The sequence below is a fragment of the Petaurus breviceps genome, unplaced genomic scaffold, assembly GCF_028583685.1.
Source record: "Petaurus breviceps papuanus isolate PSGF00001 unplaced genomic scaffold, PetGlider_PUasm1.0 189, whole genome shotgun sequence".
Lineage (NCBI taxonomy): Eukaryota > Metazoa > Chordata > Mammalia > Diprotodontia > Petauridae > Petaurus > Petaurus breviceps.
In genome coordinates this window covers 50,520,143-50,534,336 of record NW_027185809.1, presented here as the reverse complement: position 1 = coordinate 50,534,336, position 14,194 = coordinate 50,520,143, and the positions used below count along the sequence as shown (strand labels likewise).

General features: G+C 37.6%; 1 long non-coding RNA gene across 4 annotated transcripts in view; it reads left to right on the top strand.

Moving 5' to 3' along the window:
* The window catches only part of LOC138164102 (uncharacterized), a 218,656-nt gene extending 204,897 nt beyond the window's left edge, over positions 1-13,759 (top strand). For all 4 annotated transcript variants that reach the window (XR_011169000.1, XR_011168998.1, XR_011169001.1 and 1 more), the window contains one exon: positions 13,249-13,759. This is a non-coding gene — a long non-coding RNA (uncharacterized lncRNA). The remainder of the gene's footprint in view (positions 1-13,248) is intronic.
* The last annotated feature ends 435 nt before the right edge of the window (positions 13,760-14,194 follow it).

The following is a 14,194-nucleotide window of genomic DNA, read 5'->3' as shown; positions in this document are numbered from 1 at the left end:
ATCTATCTATCTATCTATCTATCTATCTATCTATCTATCTATCTATCTATCTATCTTTTTTTTTTCTACTGAAGGAAATGTCTTTTCTTTATCCTGCCACAGCAGGAGCCAGGCCTGGATCCTAACTCTGGTGATGTTCAGGTGTTGGGGCCTTGTGCTTTGAGTTGAGTGGTAGAAGTACAGCCTTTCTACAATTCAGCAAACGATATTTTAGGGCTACTGGGGCTGAAAAAATGAATCATCCTTGTGTATTATCTGGTGAAAGCCTCTCCTAATTTAGCTAGGCTGATTCTCAAATGACAGGCTTACAGTCTATGCCCTAGCCTGTCCTGAAAGCCAGGCTAACTTGGTAGGAGCTAATTGAGCAGTTGATCTTTTGTTACAACTTCCAAGAACTCAAGATCTTCTTCCTGCCATTGGGCGGGGGGGGGGGGAGTTTAGAATAGAACTTCAGTGAGAGCATAGTGATTCTTTTTTTCTAAAATTTATAACATATGATCAGACAAGGATTTGTTTTTCTTATTCCCAGTGATATAAGATTTTATTGGAACATATAATTCAGTGTTCTAAAATAAAGTTCATAGGTTTTATGACTTGAATTATGTTTGGCTTATTACCCTTGCCACATGTACTACCTGCATAATAATGTACATTTTTATTGGTGCTTATAGGGATAGGAAATGAACTTTCAATAATATAGAAAACTTGGATATTGGGAAATGCCTTCTATCAGCATAGTCTTAGAGCATTACCTTCACTAGAGCTCTGAGAAATTAAATGTACTTAGCATAGTACTTGGCTTGTACTAGACACTTGTTTCTTTCCCCTTCCCTCTTTCTAACCAAGAGCATCTATAAACATCGTCCCTCTTTTTTTTTCTTTCACTTCAAGCCCTGAAAATAATGGGAAAAGTGTTTTGTATTGTGAAGTGCATCTCTCATAGAAGCTTAACTATTTAATAATAAAAGACTACATTTATATAGATCTTTAGGGTTAGCAAAGAACTTTATCATATTTATTATGTCATTTGATTCTCACGATAACTGTCAGCCTTATTGTCCCCATTATAGAGATGAAGACACTGATACTCAGAGAGGTGTAATGATTTGCCTGTGGTCACCCATGGTTAATGTTTAGAGGTGGGATTTGAACCCAGGAATCTTTTGATGTTAAGGCTAAGATTTTTTTTCCTCATGCCATCACACTGCCTATCAAGTGAAATAATATTTGTAAAGTACTTAGCACGATGCCCAGCACATAGCAGTCACTTAATAAAGGGAAAACCCTTCCATTCCCTTTCCCCTTCCTCATTTGCTTGACCTATCTGAGGTGATGTGGTTGGCCCAGAGTCCTGAGTTTTAGCAATGTCAATGGGCTTAATTTATAGCTGTTGAGAAATCATTTGTTTACTTAAAGTCTTAGTTCCCTGATCTCTAAAGAGGATATGATTTGCCTTACAAAGAATATTTTCATTTACTTGGAGTAAACAACAGTAAAATGATACACGGTGCCATACTGAGCCTCTGGTACTTAGTGAAAACTGGGTCTCATATATATGTGTGTGTGTATATATATACACACACAGACACACACATATATACATACATATATATGTGTATACATACATACATACATATATATATATATATATATATATATAGAGAGAGAGAGAGAGAGAGAGAGAGACAGAGAGAGAGACAGAGACAGAGATAGAGAGAGACAGGGACAGAGAGAGAGATAAATCTCTCTTTTTCTCTCTGTCCTTGTCTCTCTCTCCCATCTTGAAGTGTAACTGGATGCTGTCACATGTAAAAATTTTTGAGAGACAGAGTTTCAGGATAGATTGCAATCAGTTTTATCAACTGCTGCTAGGAAATAGGTTTTGGTTTTTGTTTGTTTGTTTTTTTTTTTTTTGACAAAAAATGGCTCATTTGTCCTCTTGATAACCAGAGACCTAACCTGTGAAACCTTCAATACTTGTAAGAAGAGGGGGTACAGCTGAGGGTGGAAATCAACTCTGCCTGATTAAAAAATAATGAGAACAATGGAGAGGTGGATTTATTCTAATGAGGGGTTAGGGGATGTGACTCTAATCACTCAGTTTTGTTCAAAGAGAATTATCTGTACCCATATCATTCATATGACAAAAGGGAGAATCCACATTTTCCCACATCTGTCTGAGTAAAATACAATGGGCTGGAATCCATCAATTCACTTAAACTTAAACCAAAATTTCTTTACCTTTTGAACAGATCTGAGTCCCCTCCCTGCACCCCCCCCCCCCACACACACACATTATCAGCTCTGCAATTCAAAGACTGCTTGAGTAACCTACAGGGGTTGATTTTTGAATGAAGAAGTAGAAAGGGGGGAAAACTGGTCCTGATTCAATAATTAGTTATTAATGCAAGAGAGAAATAATTTTTCTCAAAGTCCTTTACTGGGCTGAAGATAATTAGGGTAATGAAGAGAGCCCTACATAAGAGGTTGTATTGTATAGTGGAAAGGGTGCTGAATTTGGAATAAGAAGGCCTGGGTTCAAATCCTGCCTGAACTACTTATACCTACTTTACCTTGGACAAGTTAGCTAACCTTCAGGGTCACAGTTTTCTGAATTCTAAAATGAGGGAATTGGATTAGATAACCTCTAAATTGTCTTCTGTCTCTAAATCTAAATGGTGCTATAGTTCTACTACTAGATCAAAACTCAGGATTATACTGGATAAATGTGATCAAATGAATTTAAAACATACTTTCTCCTCCCAGTATTAAGTGATGACTTCCTCAGCCCCATTTTTCTGAGGCATACATACGGGGATATGCTAGAGCCAATTTATTATACCAACTCTCAGAGCTGATTGATAAATTATCAGCATGATCATTTATTTATAACTCTGAAATTGGCAAATGCTACAAATCAGGTTTTGACTGATTGTTTTGTTGTTTGTTTAGACTTTAAAAAAAGGATGGAGGAAATGTTAATATGGTAAATTAAATTTGAAAGCATGTCAAGTATACATCCCTGCCCCTCCCCCAATCTGGTTGTTAAACATTTATCACCATACCCCTGCAAACATCTCAGGGTGCCATTTTCCTCTCATTTTCTGAATATGTTCTCTTAGGTATACATTCTTTATATATTCTTTCTCAATGTGTACCTCAGGGCAACAGAATCATGTAATAAAGATAAGAAATGAGGTAAGAAACTTCAAAGTTACTTAGATTTACTCTCTCTCTCTCTTGCTGTCTCTCTGTCTCTGTTAGCCTTTATGTCTCTCACATTCTCTCACTGTTTCTGTCTTTGTGTTTCATTGTCTCTCTGTGCCTTTCTCATTGAGAGAGAAGGTTAAGAGGAAGATAAAATAGGAGAGAAGAGACAAAAATCTAAATGTGTCAGAGAAGGGCCTCTTTGTGGTCACAGTCCTACTTTCAGATTGGAGTCATGCCTGCTGCTGCTGCTGCTGCTGCTGCTGCTGCTGCTGGCCCTGATGTGAAGACAGAAGCAGCAATTTTTAAAGATGAAATGTTGTAGCCCGTTATCAAATGTCTCACTGACTGTCAAGTTTGCCCCTCACAAAACACCTCATGCTGCTTGGCTTCCTAGACTTCGTAACGTAAATCTCCTCCTAAATTGTTACTAGAAAAGCTGCTCAGCTTCACAATTCTGCCAGGCATCCATTAATCCTCCAGATACAGACTGGATGTGTGTGTGTGTGTGTGTGTGTGTGTGTGCGCACATTCTCCTTCACCTTGCCAGCAAAATGGCATCTCTGTTCACACCAGCAGCACATCTCACACAAGCTTTCATAAATATGCCCAGCTGTTTCCTCAATCTATTTTCCATGTAGTCTGCAAATCACCATTTAATTTGTATGTAGCTCCTACAGATGCTGGGGAGACAAGCCCCTGATGAACATCCAGGGCTATTGGCATTCAGCTACTTTGCTTAGATATAAAGTTTTATATACAGTACAAACTCTCTGTGTAAGGTTCAGGGAAGGACTCTGATCCTGAATTATTGTCCTAGATATTCAACTGATGTACTATGACTCAGAGATCCATTTCATAATAAAAATACATAATGCTGCTCTAGAAAATGAGAATAATTATAAAAGTGGTATTTATATTAGTGCTATAATATCTGCAAGGTTCTTTACAAACATTGCCTCATTTTATGCTCACAAAGACCCTGGGAGGTGGTTACTATTATTATCTCTATTTTACAGATGAGGAAACTGAGGCAGACAGTGGTTAAATGACTAACCCAGGCCAAGATTGCACAGCTGGCTAGATTCTGATGCCAGATTTATGTCTTCCTGACTCCAGGTCCAATTCTCTATTGTGCCAACCAACTGCCTCAGATAATATAAATATTTTTATTTCTAATATTTTTGTGTCCGTTCTATGTATAAGGCATCATATTTGGTGCTGGGGGATTTTTTTTTTTAATTGACAAAGTAATTGGGGTTAAGTGACTTGCTCAGGGTCACACAGCTAGTATCAAGTGTCTGATACTGGATTTGAACTCAGGTCCTCCTGACTCCAGGGCTAGTGTTCTATTCACTGCCCAGGGGAGATTTTTGAAAAGGGAAAAAGACAATCTCCATCATTTAGAAACTTATAGTCTAATAGAAATAACTCATATTTTATAGTGGCTTAAGGTTTGCTAAGTACTTTCATCATGACAACCCTGTTTTGTAGGCCCTGCAAATGTTTTTTACCTTTATTTCACAAGTGGAAAAACTGAAATTAAGAGAAAGGTACAGTGACTTGCCCAAGGTCATGTAATTAGTATTGGGACCAGGAGAAGAGACCAGGTTTCCTGACAAATAACTTAGAATTCTTTCCAGCCCATCATAATGCATCTTCAATAGTAACACATAATTACATAAGACTTTGAAATTTCTAAAGTGCTGTAAGTGGGTTATCTAATTTCATCCTCATGAAAGCCCTAAGGAAAAAAAAAGCATGTAATTCATTTTACTTTAAATTTTTATTGATAGTTTTTATTTTAAATCAAAGTCATTTCTTAGTATACTCCCACTGCCATTGAAAACTCCTCCTGTAACAGAAAAAGAAAGCTCAACAGTTAAGCAAAATTAAAGAACCCAGTAGTTACATCTAGCACCATATACAACATGCTGTATCCATAGCTTCCCACCTCTTTTCTGAGAGGGGGGGAGTGTTATTTTATCATTCACTCTTTGGGATTAAGATTGATCATTATGGTGTCCAGTTGCCTTTCACTGTTTTCATTTATGTTCTCATTTATTTTTCTTCTGGTTCTGTTAATTTACTCCATATCAGTCCATTCAGGTCTTCCCAGGCTACTTTGAATTCTTCATACTTGTTAATATTTCACTATATTGACATACCATACTTTATCCAGTCATTTCTTTCTTTTTTTTTTAAAGCAATTGGGGTTAAGTAACTTGCTCAAGGTTACATGATGGCCAGTTATTTCTGGGTGTGGTGCTGAGTATCTGAGCCCAGATTTGATCCAGGTCATCCTGACACTGGCGCCGGTGTTCTTACTCGCTGAGCCACCTGGCCGCCCCTAAGCAATTGGGGTTAAGTAACTTGCTCAAGGTTACACTGCCAGGTGTTTCTGGGTGGGTGCTAAGTGTCTGAGCCCGGGATTTGATCTCCAGGTCATCCTGACACTGGAGCTGGTGCTCTCACTTGCTGTGCTACCTGGCCGCCCCTGTCCAGTCATTTTTTAATTGATGGGCATCCATTTTGTTTTCAGATGTTTCATCTGGGAGTACATTTTTGCAGAAGGAAAAGAGAAATCCCAGTGGGGCTAATGCTTTGCCAATAACACAAGGATGATTAGTGGCAGATCTAGTAATAGAGTCCTGGTCCCTTCCTACCATGACTGGTGCCATTTCTAATAGACCTCAGAATAACAGAACTCCTCTTATACCTTAGAAAAATCAAACAATCCAATAGTCACACCCATCAGCATATAAAACTTCCAGTGACTTTAATCACTGATGAGGAATTAAATGGAATATAAATGTTGGATCTATTAGTAGATTTTCATGCCCACTGTCCTTGACATATCACTGTGTTATTTTGTAGGGAGAGGCCCTGGAAGAGAACTTTTTTCTACATCTGACTAAGGGGCCAAGAAATGAAATTTTTATCCCCTGCTGGACAGCTACACCATATGCTGGAGAGAGAATGGAGAACCAGGGCACAGGGTTGTGGACAAGCTATATTTTGGTGGTGTCCCACAAAGAGGAGATGATCCTTTGGTTCTTTCTTTTCTTTCCTAATTATTTTATTTTATAATTCCTAGTCAGCCTTTTCTAGTTCCTAGTTAGTCTGTACCCAGCTTCTCTTCCTGAAGTGATGCCTAGAAAGTGTCAACTCAAGGTGGAGAGAACAGACAGTCAGGAAACTGTAGGGACTTCCCTTTTTAATTCCAAAGGAACATGAGGGAGGTGTGGCTGCATCTGGTACTGTTTAGTAGTACAAAAATAATTTTTGGAGAGGAGTAGGTTAAGAAGAAATTCTATTCTTTTATCTCCATTTTCAACATGAGGGTCCAAAGGTTCAGTGAATTATGAGAATTTGTTTAAAAAGTTACAAAAGGAGCCACATAAACAATGAATTTTCCTAATCTCCAGTTTAACCTAATGGAATTTTTTTTTAACTAGACCTCTTACTTGATAAGGTGGTCCATGTCGCCCATAGTTCCATATATACTTTCGTGTGGGTTTCAAAGAGTTCATGGTAAAAACAAATAGCGTCTGAGACTGTAGAAGCAAAGTCAATTCAAGAGACAGTGGAGGCTATCAAGAAGGTAATCCTGAATCAAAACACCTCTGAGGTGCCACATCTCACCAGTCAGATTGGCTAACATGACAAAACAGGAAAATGATAAATGCTGGAGAAGATTTGGGAAAACTGGAATACTAATGCATTGTTGGTGGAGTTGTGAACTGATCCAGCCATTATGGAGATCATTTTGGAATTATGTCCAAAGGGCTATAAAAATGTGCATACCCTTTGACCTAGCAATACCACTTCTAGGGCTATATCCCAAAGAGATCATACCAGTGGGAAAAGGACCCATATGTACAAACATATTTATAGCAGCTCTTTTTGTGGTGGCAAAGAATTGGAAATCAAGGAAATGCCCATCAATTGGGGAATGGCTAAGCAAGTTGTGGAATATGAATATAATGGAATACTATTTTGCTATAAGAAATAAGGAGCAGACAGACTTGATGATAACCTGGAGAGACTTATATAAAATGATGCTGAGTGAGAGGAGCAGAACCAGGAAATCTTTGTACACAACTACAGACAAGTCATATGTGTGACAACTAACTTTGATAGACTGGGCTCATCTCAGCAATGTGTGGTTATAAGACAACTCCAAACTACTCATGATGGAAAAGACTATCCACATCCAGAGAAAGATTTACAGAGTCTGAATGCAAATTGAAGCAAACTACTTGCTTTTTCTCTTTTTTGTTTTTTTTCTTCTTTCTCATTCATTCCATTGGTTATAATCAATCTTTACAACTTGACTAATGTTTAATTAGGACTATATTGGATTGCATCCTGCCATGGGGGGAGAGGGGGAAGGAGAGGAAGGGGAGAAAATTTGATACTCAAAACGTTGTAGAGCTAAATGTTGTAAACTAAAAGTAAATAAATTAAATTTTTAAAAAAGAAGGCAATTCTGACAACATAAATTTTTACACTAAGAAGAAAAGAAGAAGCTATTTAAGGAGATGCATGTGGCTACATAAGGAGTTCACTGGCAAACTCATATTTTAAGAAGACATACAAAAGCAAGGAAACTAAGGATAAATACATGGATGACATAATCTTGTGGAATAATGTCAGGAAAACTAAGCCTACAATGAGCTAATGATTTAAAATGCAAGAAGAACAAAAAAGGTTGGTTTTCACTATGTTGAAAGTAAAAGGAAGAACAAAGAAAGAATAGAACTGCTGCTTGAAGGATGTTTCAGTAACAAGAGATGACAGAGAAAAAACAGAATTTTAATCTATGAGTATGTTATGATATTGATCAACTTAAACCTTATTATGGCCTTCTCATTAGCCCTAGTTCTCAAGTCCTATTTTACTCCTGTTTCTTTACCAAGGAGAACTTAATTTCCCATTCAGACACTAGACTGATAGGCCAGGGTAATGCCATATGTATAATAAATTTGGATATCATCAATACACTTGGTAAAATTTCTCACTGTAGTCTTTGAAGGCAGCTAGGTTGCTTAGGGGATAGAGTTCTGGGCCTGGAATCAGGAAGTCCTGAGTTCAAATATGGTCTCATATATTTGCTAGCTACATGATTCTGGACAAGTCACTTAACTTCTCCCTTAAAATGTAAATGGTAAACCACTCCAGTGTTTCTGCCAAGAAAATTTTTGGTCACCTTCTGATATAGGCATGTTATTGTCCACAGGGTTATGAAGAGTTGGATACGACTCAACAACAACAACATAACCTTATGGAAAAGATGGAAGGATGTAAACTAAGGATCACACAGATGAGTGAATTCAGAACTATTTGAGTGAATGCAAAAGTAGTGAGATATAGCTTGACACCCTCATGAAGAGAAGGCTTCAGTGGAGTGCCATCTGATTTTATCCTTGACATTTCTTTTTTTAATAGTTTTTTCATAAACCTAGGTTAAGGCCTGTATGGCAAACTCATGAAACTTGAAAAAAAGCTGGAAATGAGAGATAATACATACATTAGATAACAAAATCAGGATCCAAAATTTCTTAACATGGTTGAAATACATGCAGTCAAATAATATGAAAACTAATAGCTATGGGTGTGATGTTGTTATACTTAGATTAAAAGAATTGTCATATTATTAGGCCTCTCCCAATTAATGGGCATCAATTTTTGGTTTCTCTGGGGTTTCCTCAAACAAGAAATATCAGAGACAGAATTTTAATACAAGTACAAATATTGTAATTCTATGAACTTCATTCTTGGGAGGATGGAGTAAGATTTCTTTATAAAAGACTTAGAAACCAGTATAAGTGAGGCCAGTAGAACTAGAACCAGCAAATGGGGACTTCTGCTTGGTGTTTATTATTTCTGGGTATCTAGCCTCCTCAATTTTCTGAGCTTGTTTGGTATTTTTATTGACACTTATGTATTGTGCTTGCGGTATAATAGACAGGTAGTATAACATAACCCAAAGAATACTTACTAGCGATAGGGAAGACTTGCTTTTTTCTTTTGTTATGTACTTCATATGTTCTAAGTTACTAGTGTCAAAGACCTATGTCTGTTGTATATTGGCATAGAAAATCATAGATTGAGACAGCTAGGTGGATTAGAGGGTAGAGCACTGTGTCTGGAGTCAGGAAGTCCTGAGTTCGAATCCAGTCTCAGACACTTACTAGCTGTGTGACCTGAGCAAATTGCTTAACCCTTGTTTGCCTTAATCTACTAGAGAAGGAAATGGCAAACTACTCCAGTATGTTTGCCAAAATACCCATGACTTTGGGGTGCTGTAATCTACAGGGTCATGAAATGTTGGACACAGCTAAAGGACTGAACAGTTATAATGTTGCATTGTGTTTTTATTTCTTTTGTTAAACATTTCTCAATTACATTTGAATCTGGTTTGGGATACACACCTGAGTATCACAGGCTGCTTGTAGGCTGCTGGCCCCAGTTTAATACCTCTGTTAAGTCATATGTTTTTATATATCATATGAATCATAGACTCATAGATCAAGGGATGGAAGAGTCCTTAGAAGCCATCTATTCTAAAGCCCTCATTTTATATTTGAGAAAATGAAGGCCCAGAGAAGTTATCTCACCTGTCCAAGATGTCACAGGTAGCAAGCAACTGATGTTAGATCTGAACCCTCTTTAATAACTCCTGTCTTTTCTAGAATAATTGGCTTTGGATACTGGCTCTGGGCCTGCTTGTTTTTCTTGTTTCTTAGAGTGTGGTGGTCCCCTTATGGGGATCCTAAGGATTGTGTGTGCTATTGTGGATCCCTGGTCCTTGTCAGGTTAGGCTTATCTGTTTCTTTGTATACATACATAGTACTTAGCACAGTACCGGGCACTCACTAAGCTTTTAATAAATAATCATTGATTCACTGCTTCTTAGCAGCACAGTTATTTGGCAGTTTGTGATGTGACTTGCATACTCCTGTATTAGGTAGAGTCTTTGGAGGATCCACTTGAAAACAGGAAGATGAATAAGGGAAGGAGGCAACTATCCACAATACCTACATCTTCCATGACACCATTTGAATCCATCCCCACTTCTAAGTGATTGCTTCTTTCCCTGACTGCTTAGGGAAGGTATTTCCTATACCATTCACATTAGTATTTGTTTGAGCGTTCTATTTTTACTATTCAAATGATTTATAAATGCAGGTATTGTCTCTCCCATTATATTGTAAGTTCCTTGAGATGAGTGATTCTGCCTAGTGCTCTTTCCATTTGTACCTTAGTACCTAGTAAAATGTTCAGCACATAACTAGCTTTAACACAAGCAAACAAACAAAAATCTTGAAGTAAATTGAACTGAATGTAATAGGACTGAATTGGATCATATCGGGGTACAAAGGCATACCAGGTTGGATGTTTGCCTCTTCTTTCCACTTTGAGGTTAAGGCTACACCCTTTTCCTTGCTTTGCAGGTGTATGAGTGTAATTTCTGCTGCTAGATGAATCTGGGTGGCAATTGATATTGGAAATACGTCATGAGACTGGTGCTAAAGTTACAGCTGAGAGATTTCCTAGCTGTCTGTCATGTTGGTGCAGGTGCAGGTTCTGGGATTAGTATCAGCCATAGGAGAGCTGCTTCACAATGGGTGCCAGAGCAGGCATATGGGACCAGAATACAGACAGGACTGTAAGGCTGAATCAGGCAAAGAGGGGAAAAAGCCAGGAAGAAATCCTCTCTCTGCTTCTCCTGCTTTCCATTGCGTATAATCTCTGATCCCAGAAGAGCCCAGAAAAGCAGATCCTTCCTAAAACTTTTTCATGTTTCATGAGTAGGTGGAGGTAGGGTTGTTCCCTTAGGACCCCCAAAGAAGTGAGGAGATAAACTGTGGGAGGTTTGGAAATTATTGGGTGGTGTCCCCCATGAAGGCAATTTTTCTTTACTATCTTTAATAAATTAAATGATGACAGAACAAATTAATTCCATATAAATCATGATATATAGAAGATCAACAGGGAGCGGGGACTTTCCTAGAGTTGAGGAAGGGGCTAGAGCCAGAGACATGACGCATGTTTTAATAATCCTGAGCCACATCTTATATCACCTCTTAGGTTTATTCAAGGTTTAGGGCCATGAGTATTACTCATTGTCCAACTCTTTGAAGCTGCAACTAGGTGATTCTTGGAGGCTTGCATATGTGCATAGAAGAGATATTTTGGGCATGTCCAGTGGCTTATGGGATCACTGAAGTGGTGGTATCCTGGTGGGTGGGCAAGATTATAAACTACATAAAGTAATTTTTGTGAAATGACAACTTTTTTTCTATAAGCTTTTACATGTAGAATGTGAACCAAGTGTGGGCTGCTCTAGCTACTAAAGCACCACAAGTATCACCTGGGATACCTGTCATTTGTGCATGCAGCTTGCTTCAGTGTTGCATTAATTTATTGGATTTCCATAGCCTTTTCTTCAATGAGCTTGAACAGAGAACAGTCTTGGAAATTATGAACATTAAAAAGAGTCATTTCAAGGAGACTGGATCAATGGGAAGGAGAAAACGAATAAGAACAGAAGGGATGAGAGACAGAGAGCATGTAGTTGAACTGAAATACCAGTAACTTTAAAAAAAATTACTAGTTTTTTCATTGATATTGAGAACTTATTGTGATAAAATGACCTCTACCAAAGCAAGATAACAAAACTCTGTAACTCCTAGTCTTAAATGATTACCTGTGGCATTGAAAGAGGTTAAATGACTTACCTAGAGTCACACAGCTAGTATGACTTATATTAGTGGTAAGACTTAAATTCAGATATTTGTGATTCCAAGACTGTCTTTCTATCCATTATGCCATGCTATTTCTCATATCTTTGTATCAGTTAAGACACAACTGAAGAAAACAATAGTTAATATGAGGGATATAACTGGCAAGCCGAACTGTACATTTTTCAGATGATCAAATGGAGGTCTAGAGAGGTAAAATCATTTGCCACTATTGAGGGAAATGGGGATATGGGAACCAGAAAATCGGGATTTTCATCTCAGTTCCATCAACTTTCTGGTTGACCTTGAGCATGTCTTCATCTTTTGTGAAATGATGGGTTTTGACTAAATGATCTCAAAGTTCACTTCCAGCTCTAAAGTGCTAGATTTCAAGATATAAACATATCTTAACATAAGATATAAACATCTAATCATTTAAAAACTTGTATCATATATCACATATTATGTATGATATAACATATATATAGGTGAATATTTATGTGATATTAATATTATGTTAATAATATAATAACATATAAACATATAATCATTTAAAAATAATAGGTGTATATTTTGAAAAGGCTAGTAGTATAAGAGGGATGTGTTTCATACCTCCACCACAGTAACTACAGAATATCCAGACTTCTCTATTGAATTAATCAATTGGAAGTGTGAATTAGATATGAACAAAATCTTTTGTTCTTGTTTTTCATACCCAATTCTTCATGACCCCATTTGGGGTTTTATTGGCAGAAATACTGGAGTGGTTTGCCATTTCCTTCTCCAGCTTATTTCACAGATGAGGAACTCAGGCAAACAGTTAAGAGCCTTACCCAGGGTCATGTAACTAACAAGTGTCTGAGACCAAATTTGAGCTCAGGAAGATGTCTTCCTGATTCTAGGCCTGGAACTCTATCTACTGTATCATCTAACTGTTCCCTCCCGAGTCCCCCTTCCCTCCCCCCCCCAAAAGCAGAGGCATCTCTATTTAAATGATTAAAAACATAGACTAGGTGGGAATGATCAATCAAATAGAAATAATGAACTTTTGAGCTACTGGGTGAATTCAGTGATTCCACCTAACAGATGCCAAATGGTTGAAGGGAGTTAGTTGGTCATGCCTAAGGGGCTTGTATAAAAAGTTGTGAGGCAGTACTGAATCTGGTAATTCTTATAATAGGTCAGCCTAATGGCAGAACAGTTTCAGAAAAATCCTGGAGAAGAAATTAATGGGAGGAGAGTGTAAAGGCAAGCAAAGAAGTACTTAGCGCCTTGTTTCTTGCCATTACAGAGAGAGGAATGAGTCTGTGTTTCTCCTCCACCCCCTTGACCAAAGGATGAACTTGCAAACTTCAAATGGTTGGAAGATTTGGATTTCCTATTGGTTCCTAGCAGTTTCTCTGGGATAACTTCAACATTGATTGATTGCAACATCTGCATTTGGATACAAGGACTTATGAGACATACTGGAAGAAAGTGGCTTCAAGAAACTACAATACCAGCAAAAAATTATACTTCCATAAAGTGAGTAAAAGGACTTCCATCCAACTAGATGCCAGGAATTACCCCTTTATCTCACATACTTTTTAAACTTGAGACTGTTTTCCCCTGGATTCTGTATGTATTTGTAGAAACGTGTTCCAGTTATTTGGGGTTATATTTTATAACAAAAATTTTAAATTTGAGCCACTTTCCCTGGAAACCAAATAGGTGAAGAGAGGAAAGTACAATTCCCAGTCCTTGGGGCTGTTTTTGTAGTCATTGATGTATCTTCTCATTAAAAGTCTCTGCGTAAAAGCTAATTGATTTTAATTGATTAATTGATTTTGGAGAGATATTAGCTTGTTAAATGATATAGGGGACCACTGGATGGGAATTTGTGAGATATCACATTAGAAACCAGTCCACTACTCCTCAAGGTTGCCCTTATAATCCCGAGGAAAGAGCTAAGACCTCCTTTCTGAGGATCAAACCTGCCAGTCCAATATAAATTGGGAGATTAAGACCAGAAATATTCTATGCTACACTTTTTATTTACTGAGAGTTCCTCATTGGATATTTGAAAAGTATGAATTCTCACCAAATGCACCTAAATTCTAATTTGATTATAAAGTACAAACTTTTTAGAGTGAAAGGCAGAATTTCAGAGAGAATAGAGTACTGGTCCCTTGCACTTAGGAAGTTCAAATTCCAACACTGATTATCACTCTGTGTGATGATGGGCAAATCTCTTAATT